At 38.4% G+C, this 18,271-nt stretch overlaps 1 protein-coding gene across 1 annotated transcript in view; it reads right to left on the bottom strand.

Moving 5' to 3' along the window:
* Positions 1–18,271, bottom strand: part of LOC131041187 (uricase-2 isozyme 2) — a 99,239-nt gene that overhangs the window by 12,636 nt on the left and 68,332 nt on the right. The gene's annotated exons all lie outside the window — the stretch shown is intronic.

The raw sequence follows: 18,271 nt of genomic DNA, 5'->3' as shown, positions 1-18,271 counted from the left end.
TGTCCTAAATTCAAAATTGCAGCCGACATATTCCAGCAGGAGATGCGTAGCAATGATCCACCTGAAAATCCTCCTACAACAGGATATGAAATGGTCCCAACTACCCGGTATGATCAAGCCATGGTTGTGGAAAGCTACAAGCATTTACCAAAAGGGGGAAATAACCAAGCTCAAAATGGGAGATTTCCACCAGAGTCGGCTAATGGACCAATGGTACCTCCTGGTTCCCAGTTTCCACCTGCATCAGCAAATGAACCTGTTGAAGACTCAGAGTATTATTTCGCGCCTTTGAATAATAGCGTCCTAGTTGAAGGGATAAAAGAAGTATTCCACCAATCCTCAGGAGGTGTAGGTCCGAGAGTATACCAAAGAAATGAGAGAAATCAAGAACCTCTGACAACATCGATCCCTCCAAACAATTTCTCTACTCCTCCAGATCCACAGGCTAGTAATAATCCGGAGTATCCACAAGATGCGCGAGAATATAGGCAAAAGAATGTTCCTCCTCCCGCAAGGGATGAAATGAAAAGGCTGGCTATGTTGGTGTTGGAAGAACTCAAGAAGGTTAAAATTAGCTTGCCGCTTTATGAGCTATTGAAGGTATCAAAGATTAAAGATGCTGTGATTAATAGTCTGAATGATCCAAACACAGTAAGGCCAAGTGTTCAGAATACGTCCAAAGAAGCGGCCAACAATGTTCAAGCCACCATCAATGTAATTCAAGATGAACCTGATAGCAAGCAACAATCTGAACAAGACGAATGTATGGTCTAGACCGTAGCCTTCCTAGCCAAAAAGGAAGATATGTTAGAAGGAAAGGTGTTACTCAAAAGAGGCGAGGTTAAGAAAACTCAACCCACCGTCAAAGAAAGTCTCACTACAAGTTAGATTCTTCCAGAAAAAGGGGTTGCGGCTAAGAAAGATGCGATCAAGAAAGGAAAGCCTCTAAAGAAGACGGATAATTCAAAAGAGGAAACATCAGAAAGGAGTAACAATCCAAAGGTCAATGAAGTAAAGAATCAAGAACATGATGAGGATTCCTCAATCCTTTGCCAAGGAAAAGATGAGCCAGCCCCGTTCCTGCTGTCAGTCAGAATTTTTGGGAAATTATTGCACAACTGTCTATATGATTCAGGAGCTTCTAGTAATGTGATGCCCTTGGCCGTCTGTCAAAAGCTAGGTATAACTCCTGCTCCCACCAGAAGGAAAGTCACTCAACTAGACAAGACACAAGTTCCAGTCATGGGAGAGTTGAACAATATCCACATGCAACTAGCTGCAGACCCGAGGGTTCAAAATTTCATAGACATATCAGTTGTGGATATACCTGACACATATGGGATGCTTCTGAGTAGAGATTGGTCACGAAAGTTGAATGGATATGTGTCAACGGACTTTGCACATATGTGGCTACCTTGGAGAGGAGCTCCAAACCAAATCAAAATCGACAGTACTCCAAGATTGAGACTTATGATAACCGAGTATGGAGAAGATAATGAAGTCCTATTCTTAGAAACTGATTTAGGGACATACAAACCTAAAGTAGAAGAAGTCAACAAGAAGTGATGGAGTCTACAGAAATTGTCGTGGAAAGTGACCAAGGATCCGACCAGGATGATGATGGAATGTTTGAAAATTTTGGAAAATTTGTCCACAAGAATGTGCAACAAAGTATGCAACTTGGCAACCTGGCGTTCGTCCGAGATCTGCTCCTCCCCAACTAGTGTAGGATACATAATGCTGTCCATTCAAAATTATCCTATGCTTTGTGCCAAACTGCATTAGAACAAGTATACAAGAGGGTCCCACAGACATTGATTGTAGAAGAAATTGAAGACCCAGAAATTGAAAGTTCTTCAGAAGAGGAAACTCTATCCAACACATCAGTCGAAAACCAAGAGGTCCAAGAAACAGAAGACCAAGGAAATCCAATATGGACATTAAGGTTCGATGGATCTAAATCCAAGCACGGATCTGGAGCTGGCTTCGAATTAATTAGTCCGGCAGGAGAAACTTACCTCGCCACCCATAGGCTACAATTCCCTTGCACCAATAATGTGGCTGAATATGAATCCTTGATTCATGGGTTATTGCTAGCTATCAGAAAGAAAGCTAAAATACTGCAAGTATATGGAGATTCAGAAATAGTGATAAGACAAGTAAGAAGGCAGTATGTGTGCCATGACAAAAGGCTGACTAGATACCGGAATCGAGTTTGGGACCTCATCGAAAGTTTTGAGGCCTTCAATATCAAATCCATATACAGACATCAGAATCAAGTGGCTAATTCTCTTGCACAAGCCGCCGGCTCTTTGATACCATTAGCCATGGAAGGATTGAAGAAGTTCACAGTAGAGCTGACCTCAGTACCTTCAGTCCCAGATAACATCACCAATTTTCAAGTATTTGAAGATGACAAGCATATATTAGATTTCTTGACCAACATGGACGTCTTCTTAGCCCAAATCATTGATGAAGAAGAAATTGAGGGAGCAGAATTGGATGCAGAAGGAGTTTTGAATTTGAAAACAAACACTATTCCAAAAGGAATGGTGGAATTAGAAAGAATCTTTGATCCTGACAAATTGAGGGCAATGAAAAGCCACAGCATGGAAGGAAATGTTGCGACACAATCAATGTTGGTGATGATAGACAAGTTAAGAATGTGTTCATTGGAAAGGCCTGCACTGCACAAGAAAGAAATGGTATCTTGAAAAATGTAAGAGATTTCCCAGATGTCATCGCCTGGAGCTATGAAGATCTCAAGACTTATGATACTGCAATCATCACTCAAACAATCCCTTTGAAGCCAGGAAGCAAACCGTTTAGACAGAGACAAAGGCCAGTTAATCCTTTACTGGAACCTCTAATATATCAAGAGGTTAAGAAGCTGCTCTCAGCCAAAATCATCTTTCCAGTAAGACATTCGACGTGGATTGCCAACCTGGTTCCCGTCAAGAAAAAGAGTGGAGAAATCAGATTGTGTGTTGATTTCAGAAATCTCAACCGAGCCTCAGAAAAGGACAATTATCCACTACCATCGCTGGATGAAGTATTGCAGATTGTCAACGGGTCACAGATGATGTCGTTTCTGGATGGATATTCAGGTTATAATCAAGTATTGGTTGAACCTGAAGATCGACTGAAGACCGCTTTCACTACCAAGTGGAGAACATTTGCATACAAAAGGATGCCTTTTGGTCTCATCAATGTCGGGGCCACCTTTCAGAGAGCCATGGATATTGCTTTCAGAGACTTAATTGGGAAATGCATCATCATATACATGGACGATATCATAGTTTTCTCTAGGAAAAGGGAAGATCATGTGGATGATCTAAGAAAAGTCTTCCAGAGGTGCAAAAGATACGGTGTTTCTCTCAATCCTAAGAAATGTATATTTGGGGTAACGGAAGGGAAACTGTTGGGACATGTCATTTCAGAGAAAGGAATCTCTATTGATCCTGAAAGAGTAAAGGCTATATCAACCATCAACCTGCCAGCCAGTAAGAAGGAACTCAAATCTTTCTTCGGCAAAATCAATTTTGTCAAAAAATTCATCACAGGGTTTGCCGAAATAGTCAGGCCTTTGAATGAGATGTTGAAGAAAGACGCGAAAATAGAATGGTCGATGCAGGCCAAGAGAGCATTTGAGGAGATAAAGTCGGCAATCGCGGAAGCGCCAGTACTGATCAGTCCTGATTATATGAGGCCCTTCTACCTGTATTCATTTGCCTCTGAATACACTTGTGCAGCTATTCTCACCCAAAGGAGTGAAGAGAGGAACGAGAATCCAATTGCATTCATGAGTACCCCCTTGAAAGATGCAGAACTCAGATATCCCAATATTGAAAAACAGGCATATGCATTGGTCAAAGCCATTAAAAAATTTAGACATTACCTCTTAAGGGCCAAAATCTATGCAATTATACCAGATGCAGCTGTAAAGACCCTCCTCATGCAAAATGAACTAGGAGAGAGAAGAGGCAAGTGGGTCGCCATTATTCAGGAATTTGATATTGAAATCCAACCTATAAAACTTGTTCGAGGGCAGGCTTTAGCTCAGACACTGGCAGTCGATGGGCTCGGGTTAATTCAGCAAATTTATAAATTGGAGGATGTCACCCCAGATGAATGGTACAAGGAAATTGTGACTTACCTACTCGACCACAAATGCCCTACTCATATGACACCCATGCAGAAAAGAGCATTGAGGATAAAGTGTCAACATTATATGCTTCAAGGATCCGTCCTATATCGCAGGAATCACGAGGGAATATATCTAAGGTGTGTTGGTAAAGAAGAGGCCAAACAAATAATTGAACATTTTCACTCCAAATTTGGGACAGGACATGGAGCTAACCTGGCTACAACTCATCAAATCCTGGGGGCAGGATACTACTGACCCACACTTTTCAAAGATACATTTAATCATGTCAGGACTTGTCACACTTGCCAAGTTGCCGCCTTCAGAGAAAAGAATCCTGTCATGCCACTAAATCCAGTAATCGAGGCAAGACCATTTGCAAAATGGGGAATGGATTTTATTGGTGTCATCAACCTCGCATCCTCAGCCCAACAAAGGTATATCATCACTGCTACCGATTATTGTACCAGATGGTCGGAAGCTCAAGCTCTCAAGGTATGCACTACTGAGGCCGTAATTAAATTCCTTGAAGAAAACATTATTACAAAATTTGGGTGTCCTTATGCATTGGTTTGCGACAATGGCTCAGCCTTCACATCATTAAGATTTTCAAATTGGGCTTTTGAGTACGGTATAACCCTTAAATTTTCCTCTAACTATTACCCTCAGGGTAATGGGTTAGCATTTTCAAAATTGTGGTATACTTCTGAGCACCATTTTTGACATTTTTCTGAGTATACCAGGTTGTCTTCAGACTGAAACTTCATTTCCAGCCACATACTTGTGCTCAGATGTGACCATGTCTGAGTTTTGAAGGTCAAAATAATTCAAATGCAAGCATGTGACATGGCTGTGACCACTTCCAGCCATTGATATTCATCATTTTCAGTGTGTCTTCAGAATTTTTGGAGCCATTTTCAGACTTTCAGAGGGTGTATTCAGACTTAAGAATCAAAAAATCAGACTTCAATACACCATTTTCTAAGTATTTTAAAGCACTGGAGGGCGTATTCAGATTTTGTCCTTAGAAAATCAGACTTTTATTACAACTTTGATATAAAAAATCAGTCACTTTCTAAGTGTTTTCAGACCTCCAAGTGATATTTTCAGACCTGGACATTCATTTTTGGACTCCAAATACTTGATTTTCTGAGTTTATAGGGGTGTCTTCGGACTTGGCAATTATGATCAGACTTATCCTAAGTCTGAAAATCGGTTTTTCTGAAGGAAAATCTTCCAGAATTTAATCTAGACCTTCATATTTTCCAGAATTGGTGTTACAATTTTCTAAGATTACCTATCACATGTTGGGACAAATGTCAAGAACAAAGTCTTGATGGTGTCCGGATTTCCACTCCATGGAATGGTGATCCAATCAACACAAGATTTTCAAGGACAATGAGTCTGGATGAGGGTCAGATTTCCACTGCAGGGCGGAATTACAAAGGAAGGAAGTTGTCCAGATAGGCATCAAATTTCACCAAGTGAAGAATGGATGAGGATAATGTGGATGGTTTTGAGGAATGATCAGTCCATATGCGGATGGATTTCCCACCAAGGTTGAAATCAAGTTTATCACATGGGTGTTTGATTCAATGCTTGTTTGTTTTGCAGGACTGTTACGAGGAAAGGAAGTATGATGATCAGGGCTTGAGGTGAAGGAGGATGCACGCAATGAGTATAAGGAAGATCAATGCTTCAAAGATTGAATGGGGATTTCTGGATAGAGATTCCAGAAGGCGAAGGTGAGGACTAGATCAATCATGAAGAAGACTTCACTTTGATGGTGAACAAATGAAGGAAAGCAAGTTCAAGAAATGAACACAAAGGATTTTACATCAAGAAATCTAGAACTACATCAAGGAATTTCAATATTAAAGTGCGTCAAGGAAGGAAATATTTCAAAATTCCAAGATTGGGAAATTTTCCAAACATAAGGAGGGAACAATTCATGGAATTCCTTAACATAAGGATGGAATGTAAAGTATCATAAGGGATTCCAAACATTGTGAAGATGAAGAATGTACAAGGCAAATTGGTTAAGTGTATAAGGCAAGCTGAGGTGGCATCCTAGTCACCACTCGTTCAATCAAAGGGTACCAAGTCAACATTCATTCAAGGAGGAAATAGGTGACACATGGCACTACATCAAATATTATTTATCTTACCTTCCCTCGTTTCTTATTGGCCAATGTAATGGTGGTTGTGCAAATCCTAATTAGGGTTTTATCTTGTAATCTCGACCGTTGATCTTGGATCAATCTTGGCCATCCATTTTGTAAGAGACTCTATATATGCCTCTTTGTCTCTCATTTGTAAGGGAGAGTTTTTGTAGAATTGTTGGTATATGCTGCAGCTATTTGAATCATAATCATTGTTCAATTGTTGGTGATTTTGCTCTTCTAGTGTTGTATTTGCATTCATGGTTCTCAATTCCTCCAAGTTAGATTAGATTTTAGATTAGAATTTATTTTCATGTATGTTAGATTGAGTGGAAGATTTGTTGAATTTATTTGTGTGGAATCCTTAATCCATACCACTAGCCTCTTGCCGTTGGTAAGTGTGCCTCGTGTGATCAACTGGAATTTTAAGTAAGCTTAACTTCAACTATTACGCGTCCCTTGACAAGCATCAACTTGGATGGTGTCAACGTTTGATGGTGATAGCCTGAAAATCTTTAAGTATACCTTAGACGATTGCACTAAGCTTGTGTCAATACCTGATTGTGAGACCTTGCCTGGTTTGATTCCACCAGATCCATTCATTATTTCCTACATTCCTAGGCTTAGAATAGATTTCCTGAACCCTATTCCTTTTGCTCATTTTTTAGTAAGAATTAAGTCTGGAGCTTCATTGCCAAATCCTAGGTTATTGGCATACTTATCCTGATCCATGATAAGATTGAGCATTCATGTACAATGTAAGTCCCCTTGTGATTCCAGCATTATCACATCAAACCACTGAACTTATCCACACGTCAAGACCTGACATTTCGTAACCTTGGAGTTGTCTCATTTGATTGCGAAGCATATCATATGACAGACTTTGTTCAAGAGAGGATAAGATACCTTGGTATTTTATTCTATGTTCGCATGTACATAATAAACACATCAACAGAATTGGCGCTAGAAGGAGGGCTTGATAGTGAATACATGCATGAACAATTAGAGGTGATTGCTGGATTATCAAGTGGATTTGCAAAGGAGGCTGGAACCAAAATGAGCTTTCAAGTTGAATTCGAGATTTTATAGATCTCTCTTATGTCAAAAAATCCAAAAAAAGTGAAAAATTTCAAAAAATAAAAATCAGAAAATGGAGTGGCATCACCAAAATGAGCAAGAAGTTGATATTCTTCAACTTTGGTGGAGATTGAATGCGCAGTTGCATTCACGCAACATGTCCGAGTTTGTAAGGCCACGACAATCTAGACTCCATGAGACGAATGAACATGATGAAATGCATTGCTTGACATTCTTGTCAAGGATAGAATTGGTTCTACAAGGAAAGATCTTCGTTTGGGATGCTCTCAAGCCAGAGTTGTGCATAATGCCTAATGATGATATCCATGGAAATGATTCTTTCTCAAGATTCAAGTTGAGAGTTCAAGAATAGATTGAGATGGGTAATGTACAATTTGAAGGCGTGTTGCTTCCCCGTTGGTGTTGGATTCACAATGCACCTCACTCAGAATTCACTTGTCTAATATGTGAAGAGGCTATCAACAAAGTCAGATGCCAATTCGGATTGCCAATCCCATCAAGAGAAGAGTGTATTGTGGATAGATCTTGGAGTGCATACCTTGCAGCTATAGAGTATAGAAGAACACAAACACAAGGCATCGCTACATCATCCGATAGTGAAGGAAGCCATTTGCAAGTCGATGATACAAGTCCACCTAATGATCCATGCATTGCAGTGGATAACTTTCCATATCTTGCACCAAAGGAGGAATCTGTTGAGGAGGAAAATATCCAAGTTGAAGAGACAGTGACAGGTGATGATCAAGATGTTCGTCTGACAATCAAGGAGGATAATGATTCGCATCCATTGCAAAATGTAGAATTCCTTGATGATTTATCACTCTCGCTACAAGAGGAGATTATTGAGAAGGAAATGCAAGAAGTTTCAAGTAGCAGTCGTGAGGGAGAGAAAAATCATACGGAAATATTGAGCGAAGAACTACAAGTTATCACAAGTGAGCCCGGATATGAAGAACAATTCGAGGGGGCACTGAAAGGTCTTAAGGAAAAAGTACAAGGAGTCATTGCCGATATTGTTCCAGGACAACCAAGTTGCTGCGAATGGCATGATTCATCACCAACTTCGACCTCCAGAGGTATTGTTGAATGGGTTGCAAGGAGATAGTATAGATGAGCATTTAGTTTTGCAAGAAGAAGAGTTGAATGAAGAATGTCAAGCCATCAAGAAGGAAGAGACCTCCAACATTATTGAGATAGATCCAGAGGATAATGAACAATTCGATGGGGCGCTATCACTTGAGATCATATACCAGAAGCGAATTGAGGAAATTTTTGAAGATCAGCTTATCAAGGAGAATCTCATTTTTGAGGACATGCTTATGGAGTTTCATAAAGATGCGTGGTTTATGCAAGATATTGAACCTGTTGTTGCCATGGAAGTGAAGAGTGATGAGCAATTTGAGGTTGCGCTACTTCCAGTCCTAAGGACGCAAGGAGAACCGGTGAGCGAAGATTTGCATATCAAAGATGCAAGTGGAATGATCCATCACCAATGGCGACCTCCTGATGTAGCTGTTAGTCTCTTTTCTAATGAGGAATTGAGAATGCCGAGCGAGAATTCCTACCTGAGCATGAAAATCCCCAGGTTGTCTCTTTCCTTAATCCTAGCTTTGAAAGTTTTTATGATTTTGATTATGGGGGCTTTGGGAAAACAACTTGCATTTGGGTAGATCATGGACCTAATGAGTTACCCCAATTGATCATTTTGAATGGAGTTTTGATTGAATATGAGACCTACATTGTGATAGCTTACATTTCCATATTCAAGGATGAATTTGCCCCTTTGAGAACCATCACAATTGCCATGCTCTACATATGTCATTTCTTTGAGTCGTGTTCATTCTAGGAGTTTTGTATATAGTTAGAGTAGGTTTTCTTTTCATGCATAGCTTAGAGGTTTTGTTGAGCCAGGTTGTTAATTTGCCTTGGGTCATCTGACTCAAGATCCTTTAGTGGCTCAAGTCGTTTAGTTTGCTTTAGTTAGTCGCTTTGCTTAGGTTAGGTGTCCTAAGTGGGAACCTCTATTTGTGAGGTGGGTGTTGTGTTGTCTTCTTGCACGCTAGTAAGATTTTGGATCTTATGTTCGGTCCATTTCTTAGGTATCTATTCATGAAGTGCTTTTGAATCCGAGGTTGTTCCTCTCCAGCTTCGTCATTTGGTTAGGACTTGTACTTGACTTGGAAGAAAATCACTTATTGTGTCTGGATATCGACATCTTTCAATTGCTATATTTTACACACTTAATTGTTTTCTCTTAGTCATTGTGGTTTCTTAAGTGAAGTTGTGGCCAGTGAAAAATCTAAAATCCTGCTTCAGCGCCACTGTAATTGTCAAACCCAAGTGAGCTTCACTGCTTACGTGTCAAACTACAAGTATGGAAGATATGTGAAAAGAAAGTATAATGAGAAAGAAAAGAGAAAGATGAAACAAAAACATATATCAGAATGTTTGGGCTATGGGAACATGCGAGTAACTCCACTAGGGCTATGGACGCCTGGCTGGCAGTGGAGCAATATTCGTGAGATAACAGCGATAACCTCGTCAAGGCTATAGACGTTTGACTGGCAACGAGGCTTTATCCAGGATGCTTATGAAGTTAGGATAAATCACGTAGCTAGTCACGATGGATTCTAAGGGTTGCAATGTCCTCATGAGCCAAAATGAATGCATTTGCACACACATGGGTAATCAAAGACTAGGTACCTTGGTCCGGTTCGGGATTCTTCTTCCATTTCGAGGTACTTTCCTAGTCTCTTGATAGGTTTGGGTTGAATTTTCCCGAGGTTCTAAGTGTGGATTGGGTCTTTATCTTTGAAGTGTTCAGGAACATTTATTCGAGGTGGCGCTAGATGTTGTGATGTCTTCACACATCGCCCCATTGAAAATGGGGACCCCCCACTTTTCACTTTTTAGAGTAGAAGTTTTGCCGAGTTTCCTAGTGTTTGCCTAGTGCCATCTAGGGTTTTTTTGAAGTTATAGGATCAAGTTGCTAACGTTGATATTTTAATGATCCTAAGTTTTGCCTAACTGTATGACCTTTTGAGCGTTAACGTGTTTTAAACACGCGCATCAATAATTTTAAAGTGCCAAGGCATTCCAAGACCTTTTGGAGTTGTTTTCTCGCTCTTAAGGTATTACTTAAATTGATTTCACACTTTATTCCAATATTTTCCTAGAGTTTTGCTCACATTTTTGGAAAATTTGCCTAAGTCCAGTCTAAATTCAAAGTTTCTAAGTGATTTTGAGTGGTTAAAATGATAAAATCCTAAGGGAAATCCATATTCCAAGGGTTAGAGGGTCAAATTCCATGCTAGAGGTGTTTTTCCCCTCACATTCCAGACTACCCACCCCATGCCCCCACTCAAAATCCACACTACACATGGGTTTCCCCTGAAATCCATACTGGCTATTATTTTCCACCACTGTTTATCCGTACCTGGATCGATTTTCCCCTAGAAGTGCTAAAATTTGGCTAAGTGTCAGGATTTTATCCAAACTGCCATTGATTTTCCACCAGGAGTGCGAACTATAGTGCAGACAACGTTGAGGATGATTCCATGCTTGGGTCGATTTTCCACCAGGATGTTTTGTGACAAGTGACTACGGATTTTTGTCTGGATTTTCATCCAGATAGAAGTTGATTTTCCACTGCGAGCATTTTGAAGAGTTTTGAATCCGGATTTTCATCCAGACAGAGGTCGATTTTCCACTAGGGAGTGATTTTTGCATGTAAAGTAAGTTTGGAGTGTGGATTTTCAATCTAGACTGCCATCGATTTTCCCCTAGGGAGTTTTGTGTGCATTTTTCATGAAGTTATGCATGGATTTTTATCCAAGCTAGGGTCGATTTCCCTTATGGGGAATTTTTGACAATTTTAATGATTTTTAAAGGGATTTTTCAATCCCAACCCAAGTCGATTTTCCCCTGGAGGCTTAATTTGGATTTAAATTGCAATATTTTAATAACTAATCCCCATTTTTAATTGCTTTTAAATAATGATTAATGATTATTTAAAATTTTACAAGCAAAATTAAATAACTTGCAATAATCATTTAATATATGAACCTTCTAGAAGCAAGTTAGGTTTTTACCAAGAAAGTATTTAAGCAAGTGTTTTATCCCACATTGCTTGTGTGGTGAAGGTGAGAGGTAAAAGCAAGTATATGAGAGGAGTTTCCAACATTATTTTATTATTAAATCTGCCAGGTGTCTCCATGAAAGGTAATTTTTCTCCCTTATTGGCAAATTTTGGCAAAGTGCTGAAGTGAAGTGTTGGGTTGAAGATTCTTTCCTCCATTTTTTCCAGCTTGGCTGTTCCAACCTCCATTGTTGCAGATCTGAGCTGCCATTGAAGACATTTTTAGAATTTTGGAATGGCACCATAGCTGGGAAAATTTCGATTTTTATTTGGGAGTGCTTTGTGTCGTTGTTTGGGGTGATTTTCTTCATGCTTGGTGGCTGCCGTTATTTTCAGACCTTGTTGGGCGCCATTGCTAGGAGTGATTTGACCTCCATTGTTCGTTGGGAACACATTTTAAGAATTATTCTTCATTGCCCAACTCATCCACACTAAGGCGATTTTGGTTAAGGGTTGTTTGGTGGAGTTTTCAGTGCATTTTCAAGGGCTGCCATTGTTGTTACAGTCTGAAACTCCATAGTTGCAGGTTGTCTTCAGACTGATTTTCATTTCCAGCCACTTGCCAACTTGGAAAATTTTACTTGGGCGTCATTTCTTATGAATTTTTTGGGCATTTGGTGGAGCTTCCATTGCTGATCTAAGTCTGAAACTCCATTTTCAGATTTGTCTTCAGACTTAGATATTTTTTTACCAGCCCTTTGTTTGTGCCCAGATTTGACAAACTTCACTTTCGGAAGGTGAAATCCATCAAACACAGGTGTTTCCTATGACTGCGACAAGTTTAAATGACTGATTTATTGAAGTTGAAGGTTGTCTTCAGACATTGGGCAGCCATTGTTGGACCTTGGAAGGGTGTCTTCAGACTTTAAGAGCTAAAAATCAGACTTTTCCACACCCTTTTCCAAGCATTTTCAAAATTGTGGTATATTTCCGGGCACCATTTTTGACATTTTTCTAAGTATACCAGGCTGTCTTCAGACTGAAACTTCATTTCCAACCACATAGTTGTGCCCAGATGTGACCAGTTCTGAGTTTTGAAGGTCAAAATAATTCAAATGCAAGCATGTGACATGGCTGTGACCACTTCCAGCCATTGATATTCATCATTTTCAAAGTGTCTTCAAACTCTTTGGAGCCATTTTCAGACTTTTAGAGGGTGTATTCAGACTTAAGAATCAAAAAATCAGACTTCAATACACCATTTTCTGAGAATTTTCAGGCATTGGAGGGGGTATTCAGACTTTGTCCTCAGAAAATCAGACTTTTATTACAACTTTGATATAAAAAATCAGTCACTTTCTGAGTGTTTTCAGACCTCCAAGTGATATTTCCAGACCTGGACATTCAGTTTTGGACTCCAAATACTTGATTTTCTGAGTTTACAGGGGGGTCTTCGGACTTGGCAATTATGATCAGACTTATCCTAAGTCTGAAAATCAATTTTTCTGAAGGAAAATCTTCCAGACTTTAATTCGGACCTTCATATTTTCCAGAATTGGCGTTACAATTTTCTAAGATTACCTATCACATGTTGGGACAAATGTCAGGAACAAAGTCCTGATGGTGTCCAGATTTCCACTCCATGGAATGGTCATCCAATCAACACAAGATTTTCAAGGGCAGTGAGTCTGGATGAGGGTCGGATTTCCACTGCAGGGCGGAATTACAAAGGAAGGAAGTTGTCCAGATAGGCACCAAATTTCCACCAAGTGAAGAATGGACAAGGATAATGCGGATGGTTTTGAGGAATGATCAGTCCATATGCGGATGGATTTCCCACCAAGGTTGAAATCAAGTTTATCACATGGGTGTTTGATTCAATGCTTGTTTGTTTTGCAGGACTGTTATGAGGAAAGGAAGTATGATGATCAAGGTTTGAGGTGAAGGAGGATGCATGCAATGAGTATAAGGAAGATCAATGCTTCAAAGATTGGATGGGGATTTCTGGATAGAGATTCCAAAAGGCGAAGGTGAGGACTAGATCAATCATGAAGAAGACTTCACTTTGATGGTGAACAAATGAAGGAAAGTAAGTTCAAGAAATGAACACAAAGGATTTTACATCAAGAAATCCAGAACTACATCAAGGAATTTCAATATCAAAGTGCGTCAAGGAAGGAAATATTTCAAAATTCCAAGATTGGGAAATTTTCCAAACATAAGGAGGGAACAATTCATGGAATTCCTTAACATAAGGATGGAATGTAAAGTATCATAAGGGATTCCAAACATTGTGAAGATGAAGAATGTACAAGGCAAATTGGTTAAGTGTACAAGGCAAGCTAAGGTGGCATCCTAGTCACCACTCGTTCAATCAAAGGGTACCAAGTCAACATTCATTCAAGAAGGGAATAGGTGACACATGGCACTACATCAAATATTATTTATCTTACCTACCCTTGTTTCTTATTGGCCAATGTAATGGTGGTTGTACAAACCCTAATTAGGGTTTTATCTTGTAACCTCGGCCGTTGATCTTGGATCAATCTTGGCCATCCATTTTGTAAGAGACTCTATATATGCCTCCTTGCCTCTCATTTGTAAGGGAGAGTTTTTGTAGAATTGTTGGTATATGTTGCAGCTATTTGAATCATAATCATTGTTCAATTGTTGGTGATTTTGCTCTTCAAGTGTTGTATTTGCATTCATGGTTCTCAATTCCTCCAAGTTAGATTAGAAAGTTAGATTAGATTTTAGATTAGAATTTATTTTCATGTATGTTAGATTGAGTGGAAGATTTGTTGAATTTTTTTGTGTGGAATCCTTAATCCATACCACTAGCCTCTTGCTGCTGGTAAGTGTGCCTTGTGTGGTCAATTGGAATTTTAAGTAAGCTTAACTTCAACTATTACGCGTCCCTTGACAAGCATCAACTTGGATGTGTCAACATTTGATGGTGATAGCTTGAAAATCTTTTAAGTATACCTTAGACGATTGCACTAAGCTTGTGTCAATACATGATTGTGAGACCTTGCCTAGTTTGATTCCACCAGATCCATTCATCATTTCCTACGTTCCTAGGCTTAGAATAGATTTCCTGAACCCTATTCCTTTTGCTCATTTTTTAGTAAGAATTAAGTCTGGAGCTTCATTGCCAAATCCTAGGTTATTGGCATACTTACCCTGATCCATGATAAGATTGAGCATTCATATACAATGTAAGTCCCCTTGTGATTCTAGCATTATCATATCAAACCAATAAACTTATCCACGCATCAAGACCTGACATTTCGTAACCTTGAAGTTGTCTCATTTGATCGTGAAGCATAGCATATGAGAGACTTTGTTCAAGAGAGGATAAGATACCTTGGTATTTTATTTTGTGTTCGCATGTGCATAAAAAACACATCAACAGACCCCTATATAAAATGTCTTTTATTTGAAATGTGTATTTCTAGAATAATTGTAAGAATTTTTAAAATCCATTTGGCTGTAAAGATTCACATGGTAATTTCAGAGATGAGACATACATTTCATAAATTATTCACTGTAGAAGCCTCAAACATTTAAAGTAATTTGATCGAACCTAGGATCATGACCTTTGTAATGTCCTCATTTTTTGGTCTTTCCAACATCTTTGAAAACTCCAGCTTTCTTGGAGAGTGCCAGCGTTTTCAAAATGAAGTTCAAATAGTAGTGTTGTGTTCAAGGGATCAAGATGAGTCTATTTATTCTTTTCAAGGGTGATTTTGTCGTTTTAGGTGCATTCCAAACTCCTTGGAGGAACATTCTATTTTTGGAAAGTATCAATTTTAATTAGGTGGATCTCTAGTGAGCTTTAGAGTATGTTGGCATATTAGAAATCACTTTTGAGCTATTTAATTATTTTTCACCACTTTGGGTGGATGTGCAAGAAAAGATATATATTTAAGTTGTCAAAAGGGTGAATTTAAGGACAGCTTTTATTAATTATTTATAAAAGTGATTTTTAAAGCGACTTTAAGGCTTAAAAGAAAATAATAAAATAAAGTCATTTTTATAGAGTTGAAGGATTATTATTAAAAGGTGATATTAAATTATAATTTCTGGAAATTTCTAGAAGTGCCTTATAAAAGGACAATCGGAGGAGAAGGGGATTCTAAACATTTCATTTAACTCTATTTTCTCTATGAGGTTTAATATTGTTCATCTCCTCTGCCTTAGATGAAACCCTAAGGTAAGATTGGTTTCAATGGTGAAAGATTACTCCCTAGCCAATTTTGTGTGATTCATTTAGAGTCATAGCATGTGCAGAAAGGATTCAAAGGTGGATTCACATAGGATTCATAGTTGGGTATAATTATTGAAGTAATTTATCAAAAGTTTGCAAGCAAACTATTAATTATTGGTTATCTAATTTATAGGTGGTGAATTATTCATTTGCTATATTCCTAAGCGCCATCGACAAGAAGTGTCAAGTGTTGATTATGGGATGCCATATATGGGTGTTTGTGATGTTATTCTAGGCATAGACAAGGAGCTGTGATTTTGCATGCACCTTGCTAGTCGCTTTACATCTTGGAAGTGAAAATTACTTACTAGAAATTGTGAGCCCCTATGTTGGCTGCCATCATTCTAGGAGGAGGGCATGAGTATATTAAGAGAGTCGCTAAAGTCTTATATGGGATGTCAGGCCTTGTGGGGCCTATTGGGACATTGGTGCAGCCTCTTGTATACAACAAACCGATTTGGAAGAAGGATGTGGCCATTTGTAGTCAGCCCTTCCAAATTTAGGTGATTCAAATGATAGCCACTCAATGAATATTCTTATGCTTAATTTTATATAACAAGAGTTTCAAAGGGCCATACATCTACCCATTGCTCGTGCTTATTTGGTGGAAGTATAAGTGGCATTTACATGTGGGCATTTACTTCCTTAAACTTGAAGTTATATTTCATGTATATAGTTTTACAATATTTGAGAATGGTTTCGGATCTCTGGGAGTTGCAATACAGATTCTACTTTTGGAGGATCTTATAATGATGCAGGACCATCTGGTGGTGTAAGGGCAATCCTGCATCACCCAAAAATATTTCCTTTTAGTTAGTTTTCTTTTAATGTTTTTGCATTTCTGGATACCCATTTGGACGAATAAGAGATTCCAACTTTCAGAATTGTTCAACTTCTTTTTTCTAGCCAACCTACTATTTTTATAAAGTTTTAACTTGAAGACGGATGGAGGCCGAAATTTGCAGGGAGCTTGAGAACGGAAAAATAAGCACTTTGGTGAAAGAATCAGGTTAAAATCATTAACAGTTTGAAAATTATTCAAGTTTCATTTTCCTGAATAACTGAAAAAAATTATTGAGTCAAATTTGAGGCATTAAATGGCCTTGAACGGCACTGAAAATAGTGGGAATTGGCGGAGCTAATACTTAGAATGTTCTTCACTCAGAGAGCTTTCCGACGCTTAAAACAACGCATCAATCCGATCACCGGTTCAAAAGTTATGGCTGCCAGAAGTTGAACCATTTTTCGGAAAGTTTCCAGTTTTCAAATTTGGCTCAATTTTGAAATTCAAATTGTATGTTTTGGTGCTAGACCGCCAAATTTTAATTTTAAATTGTAATTTTGGATCCAAAATGGAGGGGAGGCTATTTAGGATTCATTGAGGAAACTTGTGAGTTGAGTTTTTGGGAGAGTTGTTGGATGTGAGTTGTGAGTTGGAAAATTCACGTTGTAAGGGTTTCCAGAAAGCTCTATAGCTGTAAGTTGTTGCAGCCTATGAGGATTATTTCCTCTGGAATGTAATTGCATGTATTGAAGATAGTTTTCAAATAATAATAATATAGTCTTTTATTGCAATTTGTTGTGTTTTTTTGTGTCTCAAGTTCTGCCCTCATCATATAATTTCAAGCAATCAAATTTTAGTAATCAGTACACTCTTATCTACTAGTTCCAATGTTGTTCACATTTCTACATCATCTTGGCACCTATTGTAAGAATATTTGGCATCTTTGCAGGTTAGTAGATTAAGCATTCTACATCTTTGTAATTCTGATTTTTTGGGACAGCAAGTTGTATTACTCTTGTAGTCATTTCCAGCTATATAGAAAAATTGCAAACTGTTTGCAAAATGTCTTTGTGAAACTTTTGAATGTGGGACATGTTTTAATGATAAACATATGATTTAGAGTTTTAAATGCATCTATTATGACTGATATTATTCATAACTTCTTCATATTTGGTTGTATGCAAAATGTTTGACGATATGCAATGAGCTAAAAATCAGGAAAAATTGCAAGTTTGGAACAATATTTCCTGGTAGGGTTATTATAACCTTATCATTTGTAGCACTATGAAGGCCCTTTTTCTAATTTTATTGCTTTAATCTTTGTTTCTGCAGTTCATTCTAGCAGTCCAAATTCTCTACTGTAACCTGCTCTACAAGCTTGTTTGTTGTAGTTCCTTTGAGACTCCATATTCACTAAGGTAACTTTTTATACGTTTAAGTCCCAGTAACATGCTTTTGTCACTCATAGACATTAAATACATTTTCTGTCTTTATAAAATCTATTTATCCATTGCAATTTATATTCTACAGATACTATGGCAGTTACCAATCTGTCTTCCCACCTGACATCAAGAAATAAATCAATAGGAATTTAGTTTCATTGTTCTCACTTGCCCTTGAAACTTATCATCCCCAATTGGCAATGTATCCTACAGTTACAACTAACCAATCATAAAAACAGCACAATATAGGGAAAAAAGGAAACGCCATTATACACTTCTTCATTTGATAAACA

Source organism: Cryptomeria japonica, chromosome 11 (assembly GCF_030272615.1).
Source record: "Cryptomeria japonica chromosome 11, Sugi_1.0, whole genome shotgun sequence".
Lineage (NCBI taxonomy): Eukaryota > Viridiplantae > Streptophyta > Pinopsida > Cupressales > Cupressaceae > Cryptomeria > Cryptomeria japonica.
The sequence above is the reverse complement of the archived record's forward strand: the minus strand, read 5'-3'. Positions and strand labels throughout refer to the sequence as shown.